This window comes from Vidua macroura, chromosome 10, assembly GCF_024509145.1.
Source record: "Vidua macroura isolate BioBank_ID:100142 chromosome 10, ASM2450914v1, whole genome shotgun sequence".
Taxonomy (NCBI): Eukaryota; Metazoa; Chordata; class Aves; order Passeriformes; family Viduidae; genus Vidua; species Vidua macroura.
The window spans coordinates 11,743,040-11,758,462 of record NC_071580.1 but is presented as its reverse complement, the minus strand read 5'-3'; the positions used below and the strand labels follow the sequence as shown (position 1 = coordinate 11,758,462).

At 44.1% G+C, this 15,423-nt stretch overlaps 1 protein-coding gene across 2 annotated transcripts in view; it reads left to right on the top strand.

Annotated features, from left to right (window-relative positions):
• FGF12 (fibroblast growth factor 12) overlaps positions 1-15,423 on the top strand; it is a 236,277-nt gene that overhangs the window by 58,163 nt on the left and 162,691 nt on the right. The gene's annotated exons all lie outside the window — the stretch shown is intronic.

Below are 15,423 nucleotides of genomic sequence, written 5' to 3'. Positions count from 1 at the left end.
CAGCTATTTCTTGATCTGTCATTGTCCCAGATAGCCATCACTTTTCTTTCTTCTAGACCCACAGTGAGAATTTATGCTTTTAGTACCTGATTACTGAGACTTTGGTTTTGCCTGGACACCCAAGAAGATGGAAAAAAAATGGGAAGCACATGGCGTCACCAGTCACTAGTTCTCAAAACATTAATTGTGAAATGAACATGCAAAGTACTGTTTAAAATGTTCTACTAGATATATCCACAATCCTGGAAATCCTTTTCTCTACAAAAGGAGAAGAGGATTTCCAGGATTGCTTAGGATTTCCATCTGTTTGCTGCTTCAGTGCAGGACTTGGCAGGTAGTAGAGGGCTGCTGTGCAGTGCTCTGGCTTAACTCGGGGAGGCTGTGCCATCTCCCCTGCTCATGCTGTCAGGCAAGCTTTGACTCATGGATGTTAATTAACCCCAAATCATTTTTCAGCCTCTACTGTGGAATTTTTCTTTCTCAGCACTTAGGCTTCTGCATGAAATTGGCATATTTATCCCACATTCCCCCAGAGTGGAGAATTGTAATTCTGTAAGCACCAAATATCTCTTTTTCTACCCCTACACAAGACTTTTTATTGGCCTGCTACTGCAGATCAGTAATTAGCTACAGAAGGGATGTTTGCAATAGTATTTTCTACCTGGGGAGGCTGCAGTAGGTGCAGGGTGGCAGAGGCTCAGCCAGTCCCTATGCAGACACCCTATTGCCAGCCCTGCTTCCATTTGTGCTCCATCTCCTGGCAGCTTTCTCTAAGGGTGCTGCATAATTGCTCTGCTGGAGGTATTTTCATTAATAATGGAATTTAACTTTTTAATGTTCTATTAACTAGATTTCCCTCCCTTAGGCTGATATTAGCTGTGGTGGTTTATGGAGCTTTTCATGTGCACACAAATGGAATTGTGTGCACAATTTGGACCTGTCACTCAGGGTGATGGGTCCCAGGGCTGTCAGTGAAATTTGCCAAGTGACCAGAGGTGAGGCACTTGAATCCAGTGAATGTGAGTTTTTCAGGAAGACTTCATGTTACTGAACTTAAAAGTGCTGGAGGCTGCTCTGGGAAAGGGAGGATGTCCTGTGCCTCAGTTTTCTCTAGTAATTTTGGTCTAGCTGATTAAATAACTCTGCCTGGAGCCTTGATGCTTCAAGCAATTTAAAATGGTGTTGCCTCTGTTGAGGATTTACTGCCATACAAAGATCAGGAAGCTCATGTGCCCTCAAGAAAGATGGCTTGATAAATCTTTCCCTTGAAGATGTGAGGAATGGTGAGGATGCCCAGAGAATCCAGGGGGTCTTCATGTCCCTTCCTGGGAGAGTGGCAATAGGGGCTGTCCATGTCCCATCTCAGCTGCTTGGCACAATCCCATGAGGGACTTGGTATTTTCTTGAAGAGCTGAAAGCCAAGTCAGATATGCTTATCAGGAAATGAATTTTGACTGGTTTCAGGTTCCTTATATTCATTAACATCTTTTTTTCTTCTCCTGTTTATAAATTAAGGCAGTGCTTTCAAAACTCTTTAATTGGGGCTGTAACAAGGCTCATCATATCTGGCAATGATGAATAAAGGGTTTGACTGGAGCATATGTTAATGCACAGAGAACAATGACGCTTAAAATAAATGTCCCCAAAGTGCCATATTTGGCAGTGGCTGCAGGAAATCTGTAGTAAATGATGCAGTGCTGCTGTTGTGCTTGTGAGGGACAGAAACAGCAGTTTCTGGCTGGTTCAAGGATTTCATTCTGCTGAGCTCCTGTGTGGCAGCAATCTACAGTGAGTGTCTTGCAAAGAGGTTTTCAAAAGTAGCCACTGGTCTGAACTGTGTAAGAGGTTTGTTGTCATTCCCTCTGCAAAAGGCTGTGAGAATGCATCTGGGCATTCTCAGCACCAGATGCAGAGACTTTGGGGTTCTGGGGGCTCAGTGGGTTTGAAATATGGGCTGGAATTTGATTATTTATTTAAGATTTCTAGGCTGTATGTAGTCAAGGTGCTGAATGTCTATTTCTGGAATACAGATCTCTCTACCTCTGTTAAAGGATGCCACCTATCAAAAGGTGGCCCTGCATGTTTATTTGCATTTGTGCTACGTAGCCTAAATCACTTGGATGTAAGAGCAAAGTGCCATTTGCACTAATACACAGCTTTTACACTGGCTTGGTGTTTGTATCTCAAGAAGAGCTGTTTAAGCATAATATAAGCCACTTTCTTTTGCAAAATGGATCCTTTTCCTCTTTTGCTCTTATGCTTGCTGCCTTAGCATGTAACTGAAACAAAAAAAAAAAGCACCTCTTATTTATTACTTGCAAGGGTCTTAGTGGTGGCAGTATGATGGCTCTGGAAAGGCATGTATTAAAAAGCTTGTGGGGGTTGTAAGCTTTTTGATTAGTAAGAGATTTATTTCTCATCTGTGGGCACAAAAATTTCTGTTACACATCACTTCTTTAATCAGATTAAATAAAGCCAACCAAGTTGGCTGTGAGCATAGTGGTGTTTTCACATGAAACAAGAAGGGATGGACAGACAATTCATTTATCATACATTAGGCAGTAAAGTTCAGCTCAAGCCTTTTGCCTTTCACCACTGCTTTCATTTTAGGGGACTAAAAACCAAATCTGAAAGCACAGGTAAAGTCTGTAACCCTGCATTTCCAGAAAGGGGGTTAATGCAGAGGACAGGGCAGCACAAGGTAGAGAATGGGGCTGATTGAAGGGCTCTGCTCCAAGAGGCTGCAGCCACCTTGCAGGCTTCCCAGTAATGCATCTGGGAGCTGAGCAAGGTGAGGGGAAAGAGAGGGAAGCTTGGATGTGGGTGGGGGTCTGGGCTGGCCACGGGCACTGGAGCAGCTCCCACACCCCCATGGGCAGTGGCAGTGGGACAGTTCCTGGATGCTGTGGCTGGGCCAGGGTCCCATCCTCCCGGGGAAATAAACACTGCAAACTGCCTGCCTGGCTTAAACCGAGCCTGCCCAGAGCCTGCGGTTATAGGCAGGCTTTTAACCAGACCGGGCACGGCCAGCTGTGTTTCCCAAGCAAGCATATCCAAGCCCCGTGGCAGGAGCAAACAGTGTGGCAATGTTTCTCCTCTCTGACAAAGCAGAGCTGCTGCAGATGCCACAGGGAAGATCGGTGTTGGATAGCTTGTAGCAACACCCTTGTCACAGCCAGGAGTGGACTAGGGAAAACTGAGCGGGAGAATTATCTGCATGCCTGTGCCAGGATGATCTTTTGCTTAAAGGAGTCAGGAGAATTTTTACTTGGAATGGCTACAGATATAAACTTAGAGTTATGTAAATAATTTGTATAATTGCCCTAAAGAACTGTGGTTGAGAGTAATGGGAATATAGGATACTGTGAATAATAGGAAAAAAAAAATTTAAAAAAACCCCAAAAAACCCAAAAAAACCCACCCAAACCAAAAATCCATTGGAACCCTTCTCCAAGCAAAATAAGACCCTGGCTGCTAGAGGGTTTCCAAAGCTCAGCTGGTTGTCTTTGCACTGTGTTTCTTGTTGTTCCATGTTCTGGGAGGGCTTATTAAATCAGCACAGTGCTGAAGGTTTGGCCGACGGGTCAGATTTTCCTGGACCTGCTAAGTCAGGCCAAAAGTCCTGCCAGTTGTGACAAACCCTGCTAGATGTGAACTAGCCTCCCAAAAGGGGTTGGGGGTTGAGGTGCCACTGATCTGTGCCTGGGGACCCTGCCCAGGGCAGAGTTTGGGCTTCTCTGGCAGAGCTGTGCAGACACCAAGGAGACAGAGGTGCTCTTACTGAAGATGATGAAGAAAAAGAGAGTTTTTGTCTTTTCTGAAAATAGATATTGCCTAAATAAACTCCCAGTTCTTTAAAGAACACCTGACAACCAACCTGGCTTTTACAGCACGCTGGGTCTCAATGCTGAGTGAAGGCTTGGTTCACTTTCAGTGGTTGCTTTCTCATTAGGATTGTGCTAGGGAAATGCACTGTCAGTTCAGCAGGGAGGGAAATTAAACTAATCCTTTGGGGATTTTCTTGTTCTTACTCCAAGATATTGCTTCATTAATGAAACAGAGGAAAATAGAGGATTTTAGACTTTTTTATTCTTTACCAAAAAAAAAAGTGATAAAATGAGCTTGTAACAACTTTTAACTTTGAATGAAGAACTGACATGAATTAACCAAAATATTTGTTAAATAGTCTTGATTTTTGATCACTGTGGGAAAGGTAAGAAGCATGGATCTACATCAAGACCAGAAACCTGAGCTAGAAAATCACCTTAAGACAAACCCAATTTGCTCCTCAAGTTACAGCTTTCAACCCACCATGGCTACTTACACAGCAGAAACATAAATTTGTGTTTGTCCTCGCCCACCCAGTTGCTGCTGATCTGTAGGTATGACATCTGCTCCCAGTCACTGGAAGCCAAAATCTCTGCTTTTCCTCATGCTGTTTCTGTCACGTAGCTCTAAGCAAGCTTCACTGGAGATTAACATGTTTAAAAGCTTGTCCTGTAAATTATCTTCGGCTGTATTAATTGACAAGTTCTTTAGTTCTTGCTAGTGTTTCACTGAGCCTGAGCTGCCTAAGAGGGAAATAAATGTCACTGCCTTCTCTAGGACAGCGGGACTTCGTGAGCTTGCAGTTGAACTGAGATATCCCTTGGGATTGCCTTACAGGCAGAAAAAGTCCTGCAGACTGCATATTAAACTTCCTATTTTTAACTTTATGTCAGGTTTAGAGAGCATAGCAAGACAACCTGATTTTCCCCTGAGGATTCAAGCAGAAATATCACTGTCATTTCAGTTCATTTCTTGGGGATAATTAATTACCGCTGAGGACAACTAATCGTTTTAAGGAATTTTTTTTTTTTTTTTCCTTGAGAAGGGCAGGAACAAACACAGGGTAAAAGTCTCTGGCTGACCCCACATTAGGCCAAGCCAAGGCACATGGTATACAAAATATAGTAATTATTTGCAGTCCTGAGCCCTGGGGATTCAGAGCGGGTTTGATGGTGTATGGGTTCCTTGGTCCTGTCCATAATGGGTGAAACCAAAACTCAGTTGACACGGACAGTTTGTTCAGTAGTGGTTCCTGATTTCAGGGGGCTGTGGAGAAAGCTCTGCCTGTGGCAAGGGCCAAAAGGGCTCAAAACTATATAAATGAGTTGTACATAGGGCTGCTTGGGCAGTTGAGGATGAAAGGGCCTTGAGCTTCCTGGCTTTCTTTTCCATCAGGCCAGCACCACAAGCCCATCCAGGAGGAGTTGTGACAGTAGCTGAAAATCTTTTGCTGTAGGTGTGATGGCTCAGGACTGAGAGATCTCAGAGTGCTTAAACCTCTGTGATACCAGCTGCTGCTCTCCTTCCTATCATCCCATCTCACACTGATTGCTGGATGCTCTCTGTGTTAGCCAGCCTCCTAATGACATGGTAAGAAAGGAGCTTGATATGAGCTGCCTTTTGCCAAGTTCAGCTGTGTTCCCTCTGTGGTCTCATTGCTGTGATAAACATATCCACAACTTCATGAAAAAACAAAGGTGATTCTTCTTCCAGGTCTCTCGGGCATGTCACAGGTGTACTGGATGAAAACACCAATGTTCAGAGACCCTGTCCCCTTCCCCACACCATCCCTGTATCTTGACAAGAGCGTCTTTCTGCTGGTGCTACTGGTACCAGTTTGCAGGCTTGTGGTGGCAGACTCATTATAATCTGATGGTAGTTTTGAGCCCTGACAGTCCTCCTAAATGTCACATGTGAACTTCAGATCATGTTGGCAGAGCAGGGGCACACTGAACCAGAGGGAACACATGTTCTTAGCTTCAGCATTTTCCTGTGGGCTCAGGACCACCTGCTCAGGTCCTGATGCTGTTGGGCATCAGCAAAGTTTTCTCTTTCAAACACCTACCAGGGTTTTTGAATATGCTCGCCATTGCTTCTGTACTGACTGTACATTTTAGGGGACTTCTAGGGAAGTTTGGAAAAATTGTCTGAAGGAGGAGAAGCAAGAGTCCATTCCTAATGCAGCCAAAGAGACTTTAATGTTTCAAGAGGTAAAAGAAGAAACAAATGGAAGGTTTTCCTGAACTCTGGTAACTCTAGTTCTCCAGCAGGATATTAGAAGGCATCTATTTTCCTGTTTAATTGTTGCTTTTTCTGAGCCCATAAAAACCACAAAAGCATTTAGGGTTTCTCAAGCTCTGTTTCACAAAACCCTGTAACCACCAGAGGTTGTGCAGTTGTGCAGATGTTGGGGGACTGTTGCTGAGACAATCCTTTCCTGCCAGTACAGGTGGCCAGTGCCAGCACTGCTGGTGAGCCTGGGGATGAGGAAGGGGGGAAGATAGACAGGCATGTTTAGTGTGCCCCAAGAGGCCTGTCAGGGTCAGATACTGCCCTTGAGTCATCATGGTGCACATCCTAGGCAATCTCACTGGTTTAACAGAGGATTTACTCAAGGGTGATGCAAACCCAGACTTTTTTCCTCATTGCATATCCAACTTCTCTGACCAACTTGCACTTACAGCATCAAGAGCTATGGTGTGTACACAGGACAATGGGGAAAAGCAAAGGGTCAGTGAAGCCAATTGTATAAAAACTGGTTTTGTAAAGTAAAACTGTAATCATATAATGTTTAGATAACTGTCCCAGTTGAGGATGGATCTGATCCAGCACTGCATGTTCAGCCTTTCAGTGCATGGCTGGACCATACATATTGTAAGCTCATCCCAGGGCTCCTGCTGAGGAAAAACATCATGCCCCTCAGGTGGGACAAACCAAGTACTGCTGGTGCTTACCCAACAGGCTTATCATGCCTGTGGTTGCTTCTCCTTTTGTCCTTAGGCCATGGTGAAGGTGTTAATGTAAACCCACAAATCTCTCAATGTGTTTGATATCGTGACTTCCATAGATATGTAGAGGGCAATTATATGGATTGATTTCCAATAAACAGCCACTTTAGAGCTAAGTGGAACATATTCTGGTAATGCCATATCAAGAATGCTTTATAAATAAGTCATAGCTGTGATATGTGGTGTAAGAATATATTATGAATAAGATAGACTGCCTGGGGTCAAGCATGTTTTCTTTAGGTCATTGTAAATGTGACAAAAAGTCAGTTTTCTGCCTATACTGTAACTTGCCTAGGGAAGGGGGACAGACTGGATGGTGAGAAGGAACAAGGGCTACTGGTAGAAAAACCAAATCATGTTGCCTGGACACTTTTCCAGAAAAATCTCTCTAGACTGAGTAAGTGATACTTTCTCAGCACAAATCCCAAATACACTTTTTTCTTGGTTTACTCTGTCCCCAGTTAACCTGGTTTTGTCCCAATCTGGCTTCTCTGAAGCAGAGTCATGATGGAGTAACCTGATGGTTTTAAATGTTCAGCCCCTTGTGCAGTAAGCTCATCTGCAATGGATATTTGGGATTTTGAGATCTGGGTGTTTGGAATCATTTCCTGAGGAAGCACAGAGAATAATCCTAGCATGAAGGTGTGTCTCCAGGTGGAAGATCCCTTATTTTGCAGGCACTTAAGTGGAAAATATGACCGCCAGTGCACCTGGATGTCTGTCACGTACCATCCAGCTGGTGTCCTCTCCTGCCTGGGGAGTTCTTGCTAGACTCAAGTGGACAGGGACAATGTCATGGCTGGGTCTTTGCTTCATTCATGCAGCAAAAGGCTGTTTCAGGTGCTTTTGCTGCAGATGACTTCCTCATTCGTGGCTGCTTTGCTGCTGGCTGCCTGAATTTTGTCCAGAGTCTGCAAATACTGCCAACAGATGCAGTAGCTATTTTTTTTCCCCCTGCACAGGATTGAGGACAGCAGAGCTTTTATATAAGTCAAGCTTATTCCTGCATGCATGCATGCAAGTCTCCAGTGCTGGCTTGTACTTGCAGCTGGTTCTAGCTCTCCATTAAACAGATTCCTGAGTTCTTTGTTTGTTCTTATTCCTATCAAACCTGTGCTGAGCTGACTGAGCATTTAGCAAGAGTAAATCTATAAGAAACACTAATTGAGAGCAGCTGTTATTATCTTGAGAGAAACATCATGAATCTTCCCTCAAGGTATTTGTATTTCAAAACCAAGAGAAAATGTTTAGACAGTGGCTGGGCCACAGGGGGAAAAAGGAAACACATTTATAAAGAGAGGTCTGATTCCATCTTCACAACCTGCCATTATGCCAGCCAAGGAGGGGCAAAGACCTCCCTGGCCAGCTGCTCTTTCTTCCTCCACTTGCTGAAAACCTCATTGTACACCATGTTCATGAACTTCAAGTGCCCTCTTAAAAATCCATATTCCTGCTGGGAACCTGCTTTGAAGCCATCTTGTGCTGATCAAACCTTGCTTATTTCTAGGTTATGTGTATTCTTGGCCATATTTATCTGCACTGGGCTCCAGTGCTGTCCTATAAATACCTCAGGGAGGATCATATTCCCTCTTGCATTCTTCTTTGCTGGGTTTAAGTGGGCCAAGCTGCTTTAGTCTCTGTTGTGCAGAGCTCTGCTTGCAGCTGACCCTGCTCTGTTCCAGATGGGCTCCATCTCACCCGAATGCTGCAACGCAAGAAAGCCACTTTAAATATAAAAGTCTTTCAGGTTGATAGGCTTAAAGATCAACATCTTGTCTGGCATAAGGCTGGAGTCTGCAAGTTCAGCATTTGGACTTAAATAGTTTTTCATTTTTCACACATTTTTTAAAAATTGCAGTATACACAGTAAACAGATGATGCTCAGCAGGGCACTGCATAAGCAGCTTTCTGTTGTGTATTGCTCTTAGTGATGGATGAAATTAGGAGTTTCAATAATATCATTTAAGGAGTTTCAGTAATTCAAGAGTTACTAGCAACCCTTTCCCAGATCTGTGGCAGGGGACATTCTTTGGTGATTTCATTTTCAACTCTTGTGCCGTCACTTCTTAAAGTGTTTTTTTAGCTCTGCCAACCTTCACAGAGGCTGAGGAATGTAGGAACACTTGGATCCAAATACCTTAAAGGGTTTATGAAGTTCAGATCCAGCTATGAGTCTGGCAGGTGCCAACTAATGGAAGCTGTCACGGTAGCTGAGATTTATGGTTGGTTTTGTCCATTATCTTTCTGACCGTGTCCAGGGGCCAGTGCCTCACCAGACCTCTCACAAAGCAGCCACAGCTCAATGGCTTTGTAGGAAAAGTGTCTTCCCAACCTCCAATATTTGGCTTATTCCCTAAAGCAGGAGTGTTATTCTTCATAAAATGTGTCAGCCAGTATCTTTGGATGTTTTTTTCTTATAAATAGATGATCCTTTGTGGATTCATGCCAGTCTCTTCCAGTATAAGGCACTATTACATTGAGTTTCAAAGGTTGTTGTAGCTGAATAGTGCAAGGAGAAAATAGGCTGAATTTTGGAAATGCTGTGATCCAGTTATAAGTCAGACTTCTTAAAATTTCTGAATTTTTATTGAAAACCACAGTTGCACATAGTATTGTGCAACACATTCAATGAAGGCTGAGATTTTTGTAATACAAGTTTTTCTTTGGTCGTTTAATAGACAACCAGAATTACATGAATTTATTAAGGCTCATGTTAATATCCTTAGTTCCACTTTGTTACTGAACCTTAAATAAAGCTTAAATAATTGGTAGAATAAAAGATTTACTAGGAACATGGGAGTTAAATGATTTCTGGTACTTGTATGGAATGAGTGAATGTGAACGAAGCAGCAGAGCGGCAGTTTTGAGGTGACTGCTTTCCCAAGCTGGTGTAAGCATGCTGTTAATTAACATTTTGCAGTGCTTTGAAAATGTAAATTGCTCCAGGAACGTTAAGTATCATTATTATGGCAGTCTTGAAAAGTAATAGCTTAATCTGTGAAACTGAGTCCATTCTTTAGAATTGCAAGTGGGATCATGATGTGGCTGCTAAAGTAGCAAACTCCAATTCAGGACATTTGGTTCAGCTCCTGGGGCTTTTTAGTGGGGTCTGTCTGAGGTCAGCTCATGGCTGTTTACTGCTCAGTATGAGTGACCTGGAGCAAGGGTGAGGAAGATGAGGACAGGTCTCTCATGGAGAGCCACCGAGTTGCTCGGAGAATTAGCACAAGGAGTGGTATGGAGAGTGTTACTTGGAAAAGCAGGATTTGGACACAGTGAACTGAGAGGGTGGTCTGTTTATGGGAAGCAGAAAGTATGCAAAGGCACAGAGCTCTGCTTCACCTAGTCAGGTGAAGCAGAGCCCTCAGGACTTGACCTGAGGACTGTGTTCCCACCCCTTGTGCCTGTGGTAGGGTAGTGATGGGCAACTGCTGCCCCAGCAGCCAGGAGCTCTGTGCTGGAAACTGAGCACAGCAAATGCTGTCTGTGGGAGGGCAGGTACAGAAATCTCGAGAAGTAGGAAGGTGAATATGTTTTCTCTGAAATTAGCACTAGTGTGATCTCTTGTAAAATACCTGAGGCAGTTTATGATACTTGTAATTCGAAAAAATATACTGGGGGGAAAAACATACCAGAGATAAGTTAGAGAATAGCATGTGAATGATCATAAGGCATGACTTATAATGATAAGCTGCAGGAATTTGATTAATTGAAGACTGATTTGATCTGTCTGGTGTCTGGATGGAGAATAGTTTTTAATGTACTGCAAGATCCTGTGGTTGAAATGAAAGGTGGGCATATTCTGACCAGAAATAAAATGAGGTTTAACTGTGCAGCTAATTAGCCATGGGAAATTTATCTGATGCTGAGGATTGTGGTGACCTCTTCATCTCTAGAAATGTTAAAATGAAGATCGAATACTTTTCTACTCCAGCTTTCATCAAAATTGATTCAGGACCATGTCTTGGTCTCTGTGTAAGGTACAAGACCCAAACAGATAACAACAGTGGCTTTATTCCTTCACTGTTTTGGGCAGGTTTAATGGGGGGTGCTGTAATTTTAAGTGCTATCAATGAAGTCAAAGTCCTAGGGGTTGTTCAGAGGCAAAATTATAACTGATATTGCCAGGGTCAAAGTTTCTCCGATGCTGACTTTTAAGAATGTTGAATCCTCCAAAGTCTCTTCATTTCAACTGGAGTTTGCTCAGCATATGTGAAAATACAGCAGTCAGCTGGAAAAATGAGTGTCTCCAGAACTGGAGGTCAAGAAGGACCATGCCTTCAAACCCACATCTACAAATTTTGCCTTACCCTTGCTGTGAGGACAAGTTTAGGTTCCTGTGAAACAGGAGTTCATGTTGACCATTGTCTCCCAAGGGCACCTATGTGACCTCATGAGCTTTTGGAACAAGTCTCACGGAAGGGTGGCTGCACTTGTGCCCGTCCCCCCGGCGCTGCCGGCATCTGACGCTCGCAGTGCTGCCTGACACAGAGCTGCTGAGCTGACCTGCTGTCTGCCCAGGGAACACGAGGGCTGTCTTGCAAAAAGGAAGAAAAACCAGTCAGGATCTGGTGTGTGTTGTCTGTAAATGCTTCTGTGTAAAAACCTGAGGAGAGGATGTGTGAGTGCTGCATCCAAGCACTGCTCCAAGCTGGGCAGAGCAGGACTCTGAACATGCAGTGCTGCAGGAGGAGACTCAAGCATCACTTCCTATTTTCTCGGAATTTTTTTCTTTGATTTGGTTTTGATTTTTTTCTTTGTTTCCTTTTTTTTTTTCTTTTTTGCTTGTTGCAGCTTTTTGTTTGTGTGTATGTGGTTTTGTTGTTCTGCAGTGTTTTGTTTAAACTGTAAGCTCTGTTTTTAACAGCAATTCCACTGAAACAGTTTAGTGTGAATGAGCTAGTGTTTTGCAACAGGGGCATTTTTACCTAAGTGAGTCTCGGTAACACCAGAATGGTCCCTGGTCAAGGGGGACCCTTCAGAATCTGCAGCCTCTGACAGGGAGGGAGATGGTTTGAGGCAGGTCAGCTGTGTAGGGATAGGAGGGTGTTCCTTGCTTTAGTGTGTGTGTTCCTGGGTGCACAGTGAGAGGATAGAGGGGATTTGTGTTCTTGAGGTTCTTCTGGTTTGCCTGAACTCGTCTCTCTCATCAGGGTATCTGCTAAGTGAGGGACAGGGCTGTTAGTGCTCTCTGCTGTGGTGCAGCAGACAAAGAACTAGGTTTCACCAGAAGGTGACAGTATCAAAATGAGACCCTGTGTGCACAAAGTGCTTTTATTTGCATGCAAACTGCCTAATCCAGTATTAATGGATACATCCTGCATCTTTGGGAACCTAAGCATGACCAGTTACTCCAAATGAACAGGCATCAAAATTTGACCTATTCAAAGTCACACGCTGAAGCAGGAAGCAAAAGCCAAGAATAGATTCAGGGTCCTGAACTTCCCCAACCTCTAGAATGGGAGCCAAATTTCATCTCTCACTTGTAATTATGGTCAAAGCCTGGGCTGGAAATGAGAAGAACTGATTTCTGTTTCTGCTCTGCAGTAGATTTACTGTATGACCTTGGAGGAAAATGTGTCCTTCTGTGTCTCAGTTTACCTCCCACTAATGGCAACAATTGTACACAGTAAGCTTTAATGGACTCTATTGCTGCACCTACTGAACTTAATGGCTCTCCTTGCAGTGGGAGGAAGACCAGATGCACTGTTTGAAGTGTCTGGATGAAGGGATGTTGAAGAAGGGAGACAGATGCTATTTGTTTTAACATATGGGCCCAGGTAGAAGCCACATGCTCAAGAGTGGATGGCTCACGTGGACAGCAAGGGATCACAATTCAGCTGGAGCACAGCAGCTTTCTTGACCCTCCTTGAGCTGATGCTTTGTGTGTGTGTGGTCTCACCTGGCCCAGGTGCTGCTGGAGCACCTGGGGGAAGGTGGGGGTAGGGGAGTGGAATTTGTAAGAAATCCAAGACCCAAATTTGTCAAAAATTCACTGAGACAGGTGAGTGCTACACCTTGATGCTACGTGTGGTTGAGCAAATATAGTATGTGGAGAGTTCCTGGCTGAGCAGGGTTCTGTCCTGTGCCTTGTTTTCTTCATGCATTCCTCCAAGCTAGCTGTTTTTTAAGTATGCAGAAACGACGTGCAAAGATAAAGCTGAACACTGACTCACCATGGTTGATAATGCTGAGCTAGAGGAGTTATCAGTCCCAGCACCATGGAAATGAGTGCAGCACCTCTGCTCTGTGCTGCCTCCTGTGCATTGCAGTGGTCTGGCTGGCTCTTCTGAAAAGGTAAGCTGATGTTGCAAAGTTTATCTGATGTGTTTTGTGGTAACTGGTGTCACTAAATGGAGTATTTCTGGCAAGTGGAATAATGTTTCTCTGTTCTGTTAGTAGATTAGGTCTAAGCACTACTATCAGTTTACACCTTTTGTGCTGATTCTTTATTTCATAGGCCAAGGGGTAATAAATCACCATCTGATCTGCTGACCAACCAAAAGTCTGTTCAAGTAAATTATCCCACAAAGACTATTGCTGTGCATTTTACCTTTCAATTTTTCTAAACCGGATTAAGAAGTCCCTGTTTTGGAGTATCGAGGTTGGTAAGGTCTCAGTGCATCAATGCGTCCTCACTTCTAGCATTGGGGTCTCTAGAGCCTTCACTTATGGATGAATTGTTGGTTTCCATGCTCAGCAGGGGACTGTGGTGCCTGACAAAGACATTCAGCTACATCCAAACCTGTGTTATTGCTCTGGTTTGTTAGAAACTGAAATAGATTCCATTGATTTCACCAGGTGCATAATTGCATGCTAAAGGCATCCTTCATCCCAAAAAGCTTATGACTTGGAGAGGGCAAAGGGAGGTTTAAGCCTCCGAAGTTCCTGTGTCAGGTAGCAGTTAATGTGTTCCTTCCCTCCTGTCCAGGAGGAAGGACAGGATTGTTCCTTTGCCATTATAAGGCTTTACACATTTACATACACCCTCACCACCACTTTTTTTTTTTAAATTCTAAAATGATTTTCTCATAAAATTGCCCTTGATCTCCTGCCTTGAGACACTGATGCATATTTATAACCCATCCTCTGTACTTTTTTATCCCTTGACTTAACCAAATCCCAGTCCTTGCCTGAGTTGGGGATACAAAGCAAAAGCTGCAGCCGGAGTGGGGCTGAGGACTGGAAGGGCTCTCTTGCTCTACTTTTACTCTGTTCTACTTTGAGCTCGAGATGTATAAAGGGGCACTGTTTTGCTGCCTGCTAATGAAGACATTCAGTGGGATGTAACCTGTTCTTATTCAAATCCCTCCAACTCCAGAACACCTGGCTGTCACTGCACAGCTATCTGAGGTCCTCTGTGAGCAAACAATGCAAGGCAAAGTCCCCCAGCAGAGGGGGGCTGCCTCCACATTCTTTCCAGAGGTGCACTCCTGAGAGACTGCCGAGCAGAGGCCAGCTCTCAGCCAGTGCTGACTGTCCCAGCTCCATCACCTGGTTCAGTTGCCCTCACAAAGGACTCATGCTCACTGTCTGGCAACAAACGAGAACCCAGGGTTTGTCAGACAGCTCCCAGTCTCTGGATCACACTGGGGAAACTGGAATCATGCACCCTCAAGCAGTGAGCAGAGCCTGCACAGTGTCTGAGGCTCAGGCTGTGGCAGTGAGGGTGCTGACAGCCTCACAGCTTCCTCTGAAAGGGTCCCTCTTCTCCCTGAAAAGCAGAGCACAAGGCAGGACAGCATCTCAATGCCAAGCCTTGGGTTATAATTCAGCAATTCCTGCACCATAATTCCAGGGGCTACGAAAACTGTGCATTGAGTTGGTTGGAGGTGGTTAGGAAGAGCTGTAAAAGCATGTTTTACACTCTGCTCTTGGATGCAAAATCCATGTTCTGAGGGTAGTGAGCATTTTTATTCAGATGATTTCCCAAGCTCTGGTGTTGAATGCTGTGGAAGAAAGCGATTGCTGTTGTTTTTTCAGGCAGAGATGAAGTGCAGGGTGGGCTAGTGAGCTGCTCTCTGAAAGCTGCTCTTAGATATGTGTTTATTGGGTTCTTTTGCTCGTTCTGTGCTTGTATAGAGACAGAGCATTCTGCTTTCTCTCACCTGCTGTTGGTGCATGACAAAACCCGATTCCCTGCACAGGTCTCAGTGAAAGGCCTGGTTTATGGTTTGGCAGGTGGATTTCTACCTGCTGGTCTTTGTAAATTCGTCTAGTATCTCCTAGATATGAAGCATATTCACACAGAGAAACACTGCCTGCCTTCAAGAGTGTCTGGGTTTTGGTTTGTTTTTTTTTTTTTTTTTGGTTTTTTTTTTTTTTTTTTTTTTTTGGTGGTGTTTTTTGCTGCTGTTCATTTTGTCTTTTTTTTTAACTGCAAAACAGGGATATGCTGTGGCTTGGACAGGGACATGCCTTTTCCTTTTCTTTCTGACCTGTCCATGTCAGGGCCTTGGCTTCCTCTCTGGTGGAGATGAAAGAAAGATGTCCCTCATGAGCTGTGCTGCAGAGCTGTCAGCAGGAGTTGCTGCATGGGTGTCCTCTCTTTGCATTGCACTGTGATATGGTGCTCCAGTGGAGCTTC